Source organism: Benincasa hispida, chromosome 4 (assembly GCF_009727055.1).
Source record: "Benincasa hispida cultivar B227 chromosome 4, ASM972705v1, whole genome shotgun sequence".
In the NCBI taxonomy this organism is placed as follows: domain Eukaryota; kingdom Viridiplantae; phylum Streptophyta; class Magnoliopsida; order Cucurbitales; family Cucurbitaceae; genus Benincasa; species Benincasa hispida.
This window is the reverse complement of record NC_052352.1, coordinates 17,369,445-17,380,942: the sequence shown is the minus strand read 5'-3', so window position 1 is coordinate 17,380,942 and position 11,498 is coordinate 17,369,445.

Sequence of the window (11,498 nt, the reverse complement as noted above, 5' to 3'; positions counted from 1 at the left end):
AATTGTTTAGCGCTCTTGTTTCAAAATACCTCCTCCCTTACTAAAATGAAGGACCCTGGTACTCATGTTACATTGGCCCTGCATCCATAGGAGGGAAGATGGTCGGGAAACGCACTGTACTGATTTAAGGGCAAGGCTAATTTGATGCCCTTGTCAAGTGTTGTAAAGAAGCTGGACATACGGCGAAGCATTAGGCCACCCACCCCCCGATCAACATCCTTACAAGTCTACGCGACTCGACTCGAGATAAAAGTTCCTGGGGCAAGAAGCAAAAGTCTTACAGTGCGGCTACTTTTGGCCAACACTGTTTAAGGATGCCCATGCCCATGTTGTGCAATACGACAGGTGTCAAAGGACGGGGAGTATGTCTAAAAGAAATGAAATGCCATTGACATCAATCTTAGAAGTTGAATTATTTGATGTTTGGAGAATTGATTTTATGGGCCCATTTCCACCATCAGAAGGTCATCAATATATTCTAGTTGCGGTAGATTATGTATCGAAATGGGTGGAGGCCATTGCATGTACCGAGAATGATGCGGCTAATGTAGCAAAGTTTCTAAAGAAGAACATTTTTGCTCAATATGGGACGCCTCGGGCCTTAATCAGCGATGGGGGCTCTCACTTTATCAACTGCATAATTGCCAACCTATTGACTAAATTCAATGTCAACCATCGAGTTGCAACTGTTTATCACTCGCAGACTAATGGGCAGGCAGAGATTTCTAACAGAGAGATCAAAACTATCTTGGAAAAGGTAGTTAATACTGCCAGGAGGGATTGGTTACCCAAGCTTGATGAAGCACAATAGGCTTACAGGATCGCCTACAAAACACCAATTGGCATGTCTCCGTACGCCCTGGTCTTCGGAAAAGCTTTTCATCTGCCGCTTGAGTTGGAACATAAGGCGATATGGGCATGTAAGAAGCTGCAGTTTGATTTAGCCAGTGCGGGGAAATTCCGGAAGCTGCAATTGAATCAGTTGGTCGAATGGCGAAGGGATGCCTATGAAAATGCTAAGATATACAAGGAGAAGACATAGAAATGGCATGATGACCGCATACACGACCGGACATTCACCAAAGGTCAGCAGGTATTATTATTCAACGCGCGTTTGTGATTGTTTCCAGGAAAGTTGAAGTCTTGCTGGTCTGAGCCATTCCAAATCAAGACAATATTTCCTCACGGCGCAGTGGAACTAACAACTTTAGATGGGAACAGCGCATTCAAAGTCAATGGTCAATGTATTAAGCCCTATTATGGAGACAACTTCAATCGATGCATGGACACCATTGACTTGGGCAAGCAGGATTAAACCACTTGCAGGGAAAGCGATTGCGGTAACTCTAAGAACTTCTTTCAGTCGACCTCCCTATCTATGTTTACTCGCTTTCTTTTTTTGTTTTCTAAATTCCGTCAATTATTTTCTAGTAGAATCAGTCTTTAATATTTTTGTATTTCCTTCCAATTTAATTTCGCATGTTTATCCATATCTTAAATTTAGTAGCACTGGTCATATAATTGTTGTGAATGATTGGATAAATCACCGCAACGTCTTTTCGACTGGCGTTTTTGATGAATTAAGAGGACAGGAAAGTAAACTATGAGAGGATGGGTGTAATAAGTAAGCGACACTGTGCATCCAGTACACCCAAATGCATTGCGGTGAGGGGTGTGTTATGCTCGCATATGTCCTTTGCCCGTCCTTAGCCAAATGCACTATGTTGAGGTATCTTCTAGAAATGCGTTGGTTAAGGGGTGTGTTGTGGGGATGTATACGTGTTGCCCATCCTCGGCAAAAATATATCTGCGTTTATTGGAAGTAGGGTGTGAATTCTGAATCATGCACCCTTCTGAATCAAATTCTTTGACTCTTGTACAGGCAATAGAAAATTTTGTAATGCGTTCATTTGTAATTTATTTGTATACTTTGTTAATAGTCAATAAAATTAGAGTGTATATTCACTCCACATTTTGCCTGTGCCTTTTTCTTTATCTTCCTTTGTCAATTTTTGTAATGTTCTTAATCTTTTGTTTTTATGATCTTCATTCCGTTGCTATGATGTATTACATGTTTATACTTAGAAACATTTCCCAAACTTAGTAATTTCTGACTAACACTTAGTTAATTCTTAGTTTAGCAGTACTTTACTTTTTATATTTCAAAGTTCTGCTCAAACCTTCTTTTTGAAATTTTCTTCTAAGTGTTTGTTTAGTCTCTCCAAATAACACAATGAGGACCTTGCTCATCTTTAAATTTGGGGTTGGGGAAGGTCTGAGCAGATGAGATCAAAATTATGCTGTATCTAAGAAAATGTGTCCATTTTCAATTATATATATATATATATATATATATATATATATATATATATATATATATATCTATGGCAAAACTCCAATGTCAGCGCAAGGGAAAAACCCTCAGAAACTGCCCAACCTGATAAAGAGTTTAGTTGTGAAAGAAGCCCTGCTCGTAGTTTGGATTTAAAGTATGAACACCCGTAGGAGCAACCAAACGAAGTTGGGTTTTCCAAGAACAACGATAGTATGAAAAAAAAACAAAAAAAACAAAAAAATAAAGACGGCTTAAGAGACTAACTCCTCTAATCCTCAATGAGCTTGAAGTTTTGAAATTGCACACAACCGTAGTTGGATGTCCGCATGACACCCGTGGGATAAGCAAAAACGAAGAGTGTAAACCATGACCAACAGTCTCTAAATAAAGAAATGATGCAAAGTTTTGCTCACCGCATATAGACACATCAAGTTGTTTTGACAAAGAAGAGATAAAACATTCTATTTTGAAAACTATAAAAGCATCTTTGAGCAGAATTTTGTCATATAGAAGAATAAAGTAGGGCTTGCTAAGAATTAGCAAAGATAGAAGAAATTGCGATGTCAAGTAATGTGCCTAAGTGTAACATTCGGAGCAACCAATCATCGCAAAAATAGAGGATAAGAATTGAGCATGATTGCCTTACTAGAAGATATGCTTGAGGACAAGCATATATATAAATTTGGGGGTGTGATAACTTATAGAAATACAAGTTATTTATGCCACCTTATCTGGATATTGTGGCCAAAAGTTTTGTGAATATGTGCCGATTATATGAAAATTTGCCTAGTATTACAATAATTATAAATGTTTGCAATTACACCCACTAGCACATAAAGATGGAAGATAAGCCGAATTTTACTCTGTTTTGCAGGAGACCAAGTCACCGCGCTTGCGCTGAATGCTCACGAGAAATTGATCAACGCATCTCTGTCACATTGCGCTCGTCAGTCAACAATGAAGAAACGATTACCGCAATGACAGCGTAATGCGACAATTGGTCCAGAGCTGTGTTTCAACTGCATGTGGTAATAAAAAACAACACCGCATGCGAATCTATGATCGAAAAATGCAGTTGAGCAACGTAAAAGCGGAGGATTGAGACACGTGTAACTAACGATTGTGCAAAATTGACGGTCTGATTGGCACAACCAGAAGGAATAATATCCCTCCATCTTCGGAATTACCATAACCATCAGTGGGGACCACAAGGCCAGATTCAAAGATCTACCTATAAATACCCCATTGATTTCAGAGAAAAAAGAATGCTACGGGATACGAGGTAAGTGCTTCAAAACTGTTGAGAGAAAAGGCTGAGTTGAGTGCTTAAGTGAAGAAATCCAGGAAGAAGACAAGATAAGGCCGAGAGGTGAATCTCAGATCTAATCTGCCAAACACCCGATTGAAAGCTCGGTGCAAAGATCCCTGCTATCGGTAGAGCAAGCCTGAGAGGGAAGCTCTTCCTACCATCAAATCCATCCTATCTGGCAAATAAATCTCCATCGAATCAGTGTTGGCACTTGTTTGTATCTGTTCTATCTCTTTCATCGTTGTATTTCATGTTTCCTTTATCTTTTCATTCACACACCATGTATCAAATGCTTAATAGAGATATTAATTGTTTCGATAGCTTTCATTTATCATTTTCTGTCTATTTCCGTTCACTCCTCAATCACTTTCTTCATGATGTCTTCTTAATTCCCTGGTAAGCAATATGAATTAACTAAGTACTTAATCTGTGTTAAAGATATAAAATGCGTTTAGCTAAGGCATGCTAGACGACATCTTTACCTGTGAGAATAGAAGTGAAGATGCCATTATGATCTATCAAGCGAAGGTTAGAAGAATGCGTTAACTAAAGCGAGTGGTACTTCCAGACATGGAAGCAACCTTGCATTCATTACGTTAGTCTCTGTTTCACCACAAACATGTGGGAGCGTGGCCGATCACTGAAAGGTGTACGCCAAGAGAAGATCGGAACAACATTTGTAGCTTCAATGCAATTGAGAACTTGCGTTGTTTATATTATTTGTCTTTCTCTTTCTATTCTGTTCATAAGACATTCCACCGCATTCTATGTCTTTGCACAACTTTCATAGCCAGCCTTGACCCCAACATCTTGTACATGGCGCTGTTATCTTGTATCATCTAGCTTAGGTTTATTGTACTTAATTTTATTATCGCATCTTTACTGCTTTACTTTATTTTATCGCAATTTATATACCTGTACAAACACATTTTTAAAGATTGAAAACCTGGTCGTATATATCATGAACATAACATAATAACCTAAACCAGTCCCCGTGTTCGACCTCGGATCACATTGAGAAACTTGCGGTGGAAATACACTTGGTTCTATCGTAAGGGAAGTTTTGACAACGCATGGCATACTACGTGAACATCCATCATTAACGCATATCTAGCGGTAGTATCGCATCATTTCGAGCATAGAACATCATCAATCTTACCTATCAAAAATTGCGTTACATACTTCGTGACCTTTATTGGCTATCAACTTAATTTGGATCTGATTATCATAAGCTTTCTGTCTTATCGCTCTTAATTATCCTTTCACCCGGATGTGCCCACCATGTTACGCTGACCAAGTTGCGACAATCCTTCCCGGGCGAATGTTTGCAAGCACAATCAATGCAAAGTCTTGCGGCAAAGTTGCATTCGACTGATAATTTCCTATGATCGCAATCTTGCATTGCGTTAATGCATATTCTGCACAAAAATACAAAAATCATTAGTTCTAATGCGCTGAACGCATGCGACCGCAATATTATAGAATTTATGCTTAATGGATGCAATTTAACATATTTTATCAACGCAATCCAAAATTGTTTAATAACTTAGCACTATGATAACGTGCATTTCTGCCCGTTATCAGGCCCTGATGCGCGAAAATTGGAAGTCAATTTTACTCGACAACCAACTTTCCTTGGACGCATTATGTGATGCATGTTCCTAAAATATGCGTTGATAGCCATGTGTCGATGGTCATGCATTGGAATGAAAATGCGCCAACAATGTATGCGATGACCATGCGTCCTGCCACAAGTTTTCTTGCGTTCACGCCAAGTATAACATGAACGCAAGTTTCTCGGGTAATCCGAGGTCGAACATAGGGACTTATAACTATATGTTTGCGGTGATGTGCATGCGACGGTTAAATAAAAGAATGGAGGGGATGTTATGTTACTTAGAAATTGATCTTATGTCACACAACACATGAACTTGCATATAAACTTGTAACGGCATAAACTACACAAAAGATGCATGCAAGATAAAAATCCATGTGATACTACTTCTAGATATGCATTAATTAACAATGTTCTTGTAGTATGCCGTGCGTTGTCACAAGTTTCCTTACATTGAAACCAAGTATAATTTCACCGCAAGTTTCTCGATGTGATCTGAGGTCTAACATAGGGACTGTTTGAGGTTATTGCGTTATGCTTGTGATAAATGCGATCAGGGGTTTTCAATTAATAAAAGTTGTTGTGTACAAGAATATAAACATGCGATAAAGTAAAGTAAAGCGGTAAAGATGTGATAATAAAATAAATTATGTTAAAATAAATTGGGTTAAAGTAAATCTAAGCTAAGATGATAAAAAATACAAGTTTCATGATACAAGATACTTAGGTCAAGGCTGGCTATGAAGATTATGCAAAGATCATGTAATACGGTGACAAGTCTTATGTACGAAGCAGAAACAGAAAAAATAATTAATACGAACATCGCAAGTTTCCTAATTGTGCTAAAGGCATAAACACGATTTTGCTTTTCCCTTGACGTACACCTCTCGATGATCGATCACGTTCCCACATCTCTGTGGTGAAATAGGGATGAACGTAATGAACGCAAGGTTGCTGCCATCTCTGGAAGTACTTCTTGCTTTAGTTAACGCATTCTTTTAACCTTCTCTCGACAGAACAGAATGACATCTTCACTTCTGCTCTCATAGGTGAAGATGTCGTCTAGCATGCTTTAGCTAAACGTTCTTATTTCTTTAGCACAGAGTAAGTTACTTGTTTAATTCATATTAATTACCAAGGGATTAAGAAGACTTTATGAAGAAAGCGATAAACGGAGGAACGGAAATAGACAAAGAAGCGGATATGAAATCGATCAAGACATTCAATATTTCTATTCAGCATCTGATACATGATTTATGAATGAAGAGATTAAGAAGATGAAATACAGTGATGAATAGAGTTATAAACCAATACAAATAAACGCCAACGTCTTGGCACCAATCTGGATGGAGATTTGCTTGCCGGTGTGAATGGATCGTGCGGAAGGATGAGCTTCCCTCTCAAGCTTGCTCAATCGGTAGTAGGGATCTAAGCACAAAGCTTCGCGGCGGGGATTTGGCAAATTCACACTGAGACTCACCTCTCGGCATTGTCTATTTTCTTCCCGGATTTCTTCCGATCAGTACTCAGCTTAGCCTCTCTCTCAGTAATTCGGCAGCAATTAGCCATCGTATCAATGATACCCATATTAAGTATATCTTCTCTGAATTCTATGGGGGTATTTATAGGTGAAAAGCTTTGACTCTTGGCTAGTGAACCCCACTTCTTGTTATGAAAATTCCGAAGATGGAGGAATAAATATTCCTTCTGTTATGCAATCAGACTGTCAAATATGCACAACGGCTAGTTGTACATGTGTCGCAATCCTCCGCCTTTGCATTGCTCAGCTGCATCTTTCGATCTGTTGCTCGCATGCGGTGTTATTTTTATTACTGCATGCGGTTGAAATTCAGCTCAAGATCGACTGTCGCATTGTGCCATCATTGCGTTAATCGTCTCTTCATTGTTGATTGATGGGTGTAAAACAGAGATGTGTTGTTCAGTTTCTCGTTGAAACTTGATCGCAAGCAGTGACTTGGTTTCCTGCAAAACAGAGTAAAAATATCCTCTTCTATCATCTTGATGATGTTAGTGGGTGTAATTGCGTTAATTCATAATTATTGGTTTTCTGAGCTAATTTTCATATAATCAACGCATATTCCTTCTCTTTTGGCCGCAATATCTAGATAAGGCAGCATAAATAACTTGTATTTCTATAAGTTATTATGTTGCTAAGTTAATCCTACTCCTACTCCTATCTATCAGACAATGCAATGAGAATATGCATAAAAGGTAGAGATGCGACAAACCTTGACATGAAATAAATGTGTGGGAAAATGGATAAAATACAGAGATGTTTTTATTGCAACCCTTAAGAGTGACCGCAAGGGAACCTTAGTCAGCATCAGACTATGCGATTATGTTACAACCATATATGGCAAGTCATTTTCCAATGGAAATGTGGTGCTCCTAATTCTAGGACGCATGTGTTGAATGCAAAAGTGTCCATAGAGCTTATTCCTAAGTCTTTATTCTTTTCCTATGCGATGATGCAAAATACACACAATGCTACGGTGACCGCATTCAATCTTATCCTATCTCTAGGATGCATGTGATGTGTTAATAACAAATAGTGCTCATTCCTAAGCGCCTATCTCTTGTTTTATGAGTTCTAATCTGGCTCTCTCGAGCCTATATTCTGACCCGACCTTCCCAAGTCTAGATCATGTCCTTAGACTACCCTCCCGAGATCCCTAATGGACGAATGAAGCATACATAATACAAGACAATCGCATAAACTTCGCTGACCTACGGTTGTTACTATCCCTAGTGAACAACGCATACCTTGCTTAACGAATCCAACCACTTACCCTCTCGGGCAGTTGATTGTTGTTGACTTCACTTATAGACAAGCAATGCTTAACCCATAGACAGGCGTTGCAGCAGCTTCACACTAAGAAAATAAAATTACTCACATACTCGCAGGTGGGTTGCTACATACTTCATATTCCTAATCCACATGACTAAGTATGCAATATCCAAGCAATCCCACTAAGTGTTGCAGTAAAAGTAAAGATGCTAAACAAGAAGATGGAGATGGAGTCGAAAGAATAGAGAAATGTATTGAAAAACACATTGTATTAATTTCTTAATTCAAAATGTCATACAATACAATATAGAAAAAGAAAGGAAAAAGAAATGATCGACTGGAAGCAAAACTTTGCTTCCAGCGGATATGCGTCAAGGCTACCGGTGGTGCCATGGATGGGTGAAGGAGCTAACTCTCTCATGATCTAGCTCCGATCGAAGGCTCTGGTCGTCACTCGGAATGGATAAAGGAGGTGAAGAACTCTCAGCCATCTTCTCACGCATTTTGTCTGGATCGCGGGAAAATCTTCTGTTGAGGGATAATCTCCGGGTGATTGAATTTCAGCTCTTCGGCCTCTATTTATAGAGCTTGGGTCGCCGACAGCATTAACTAGGCTCTCTGAGTATGACATTCGGCCCGTTCGTCCTTTCTAAACCTCTGCCATTAATGGCGTGGTAGGTGAAATGTCAACATCATCTTTGGATTTTCTCGATGTAAATGCGTTGATGCGTTCATTTCACCTACCTTGTGTTGGTCCCATTAGTTGTGTTGTCGTGTAGCCGCAATCATTCGATGGCTGCATTCGCTTATTATCACAACTCTACACAATGACTGCAATCGCCTGATGAGTGCAATCCCCATGTGATGGACGCATGTGGCTGATCCTGCAACACTTATGCATTGATCGATGCGTTTGCCTTGCGATGGAGAGCTTCTCCACATGCGGTCGTCTACACGATGGTCCGATTTTTGCGTCTGAGTTTATTTCCTGCATTAGCTACAAAGATAGAACATTGAACGCATAATTAATGCAAAATAACGGGTTAGCTGAGTTTCAACATGTTGATCGACGCAAGCTCATATTCTTGTGAATTCCTATCATGATCGATGCATATTCTGCCTAACAACCTTCATAATTCTAAGTAAAGCCTAGGATGACATGCATTTCTGCATGTGATCAGGCCCCTTGTTCAAAACCTGGATTCAGCACTTAAGAGAACAACCTTCCTCCTATTCCTAAATCGGGAAGGCGTGAATTTCATCTTGCACCTTATGTCCCCAGCTATCTACCTAGTCTTATCCCCAAAATGGGAGGCTTATTGAGTAGTGTTGTTGAACAACTCTCATTTATGCAGATCAAAGGATAATCTCGAATAAACAGGAGTTCATAGTTAGCTCAAGATTAAGGTTAACTTACCTAGGTCATTGTAATGAAATAGTCAGTCTTAAACAGTAAACAAAGTGATAAAGTAAGAGTGACTTATTTCTTGGTCTGATCTTATGCAAACTCATTGCATAGGACGCTGCCACTCCTCATGTCACAACATGAATGAATCAGGGTCACTTTGTTTGTAGCACTTTATAGTTCTTTGTAACAACTACAGAGTGGGCCGCATCTGATGGTGTTACCAGAATAAGGCACCCAACCTTATTCGTATACTATAGATCATTTTGACTATTTACTCGAACTTGATCCACTTTTATGTCTCCACATAAAGTTCAAGTACTCATATAATAGTCATGGATCTTTTAGTTTATTGGATTTATTTCTAAAACGAAATAAGGAATTCATAAACTCAATAACAACTTTATTGAATCAAACTTCAATAATAACTTTATTGAATTTCAGAATAAGTTTATTGTTTACAAACCACAAGTTTTAGGACATAAAACCCAACACCTAGGATATACCACACTTGCAAAAAAGAGGGCAACACTAGACAAGGGTGCCTAAACACACACACAAAACAGTAAAAGAGCATTTATTTTACCTAGAGAGCTAGCTTTCACACCCAACCATCGGGAACCTATCCACTTTTTTCTCGCGGGGCCCTACTAGACACGGTGGAGGTAGCTCTTTTCACCTCTATCCATGCACACACACACACTATTTTTTTTGTAGGCACGCTAGCTTATGCCTCCCCTTTTTTATGCATTTTTTTTTTCAGAATTGCAACTAATTTGCTTTTCTTTCTTTTTCCTTTTTCTTTTTAGTTCACAACAGGCCCTATTTTGAACCACTTTGTCTAGTCTTGCTCTAAAACAAGTGTGGTTACTCCTAAGTCAAAGGTGGACATTTCAGTGTGACAACAGAAGTACAAACCAAATAACCCAATTCTAAGCATGCAATGCTTAAATTTTGCAAAACAATGACTTAAAAATACATGAGAGACAATTTTTTTTTTTAAAATTGGGCTAAAATCATGATCATGCTTTCCTGACGTTCTTTCATGCAAATTTCATCACAGGAAGAGTGCGTCATAAACTATCATGATAACAACAGAGCAAACAAGCTAGCAAGGCAATCAAAACACACAAGCATTATCCGAGTACAACGCTCAAGGACGCCAAGCTAAAATAAAAATTACCCAACATGTACCCCAAACACCCTCAACTTTAAAACGATAAATTGTCCCCAATGTATCTCAAATATAGTTCAATAAAAAATAAAGACAAGGGAACAGAAAACCTCCCCTGAAAACGTGGTCGCACATGGGATGGTGGTGTCAGGCATATCTTCTTTGCTCGTAGAGGCTCTAGAGAGACTTACAGAAGAAAGAAAAATAAAAACAAAGAAACCTATAAAACAAACAAAGAAGTTAGCAAAACTAAAAGAAAAAAAAATACAAACTACAAAAATAACAAAAATTGAAGGGAAGACTAGCTTTAATCGGAGTTTAGAGAGTTTGGTTCCCTCTAAAGACCACTCTGGAAACTGATGCTAGTGTAGTAAAGATGGTTCTCCTCAACGATGAAGTTCATCATCCTTTCCATTCGCCTCGCCCAACAAGAAGTCTCCTGAATCACCCTCAGAGACTCGGTAGCCACTATGAGTGCCTTAGTGGATATCCTCAGGGCCTGCTCCCCATAAGACTCCTCTACCATTGAAATCTCGTACTGATCCTAGGGATCAACACCAGGAAGTTGATTAGTCGTGGGAACATCCTCATCCTCCTGATCATCATCAGAACTATGCTTCTCTGACCTCACCCACAGAAGGTGGCAACCGATGACCTACAGATGGCGGGTTGATGCCCCATCCTCTCCTCGTTGTTGGGAATCTCCACCCCAGACCTACGACACATCTTGGTAATCAAGCTAGGGTGCCTGATAACGGGCAGAAATGTAGGTTATTACAGTGCTAAGTTATAAAACAATGCAAGATTGCGACGGTAAAAATATACAATATTGCATCCAAAAGCACTAAGTT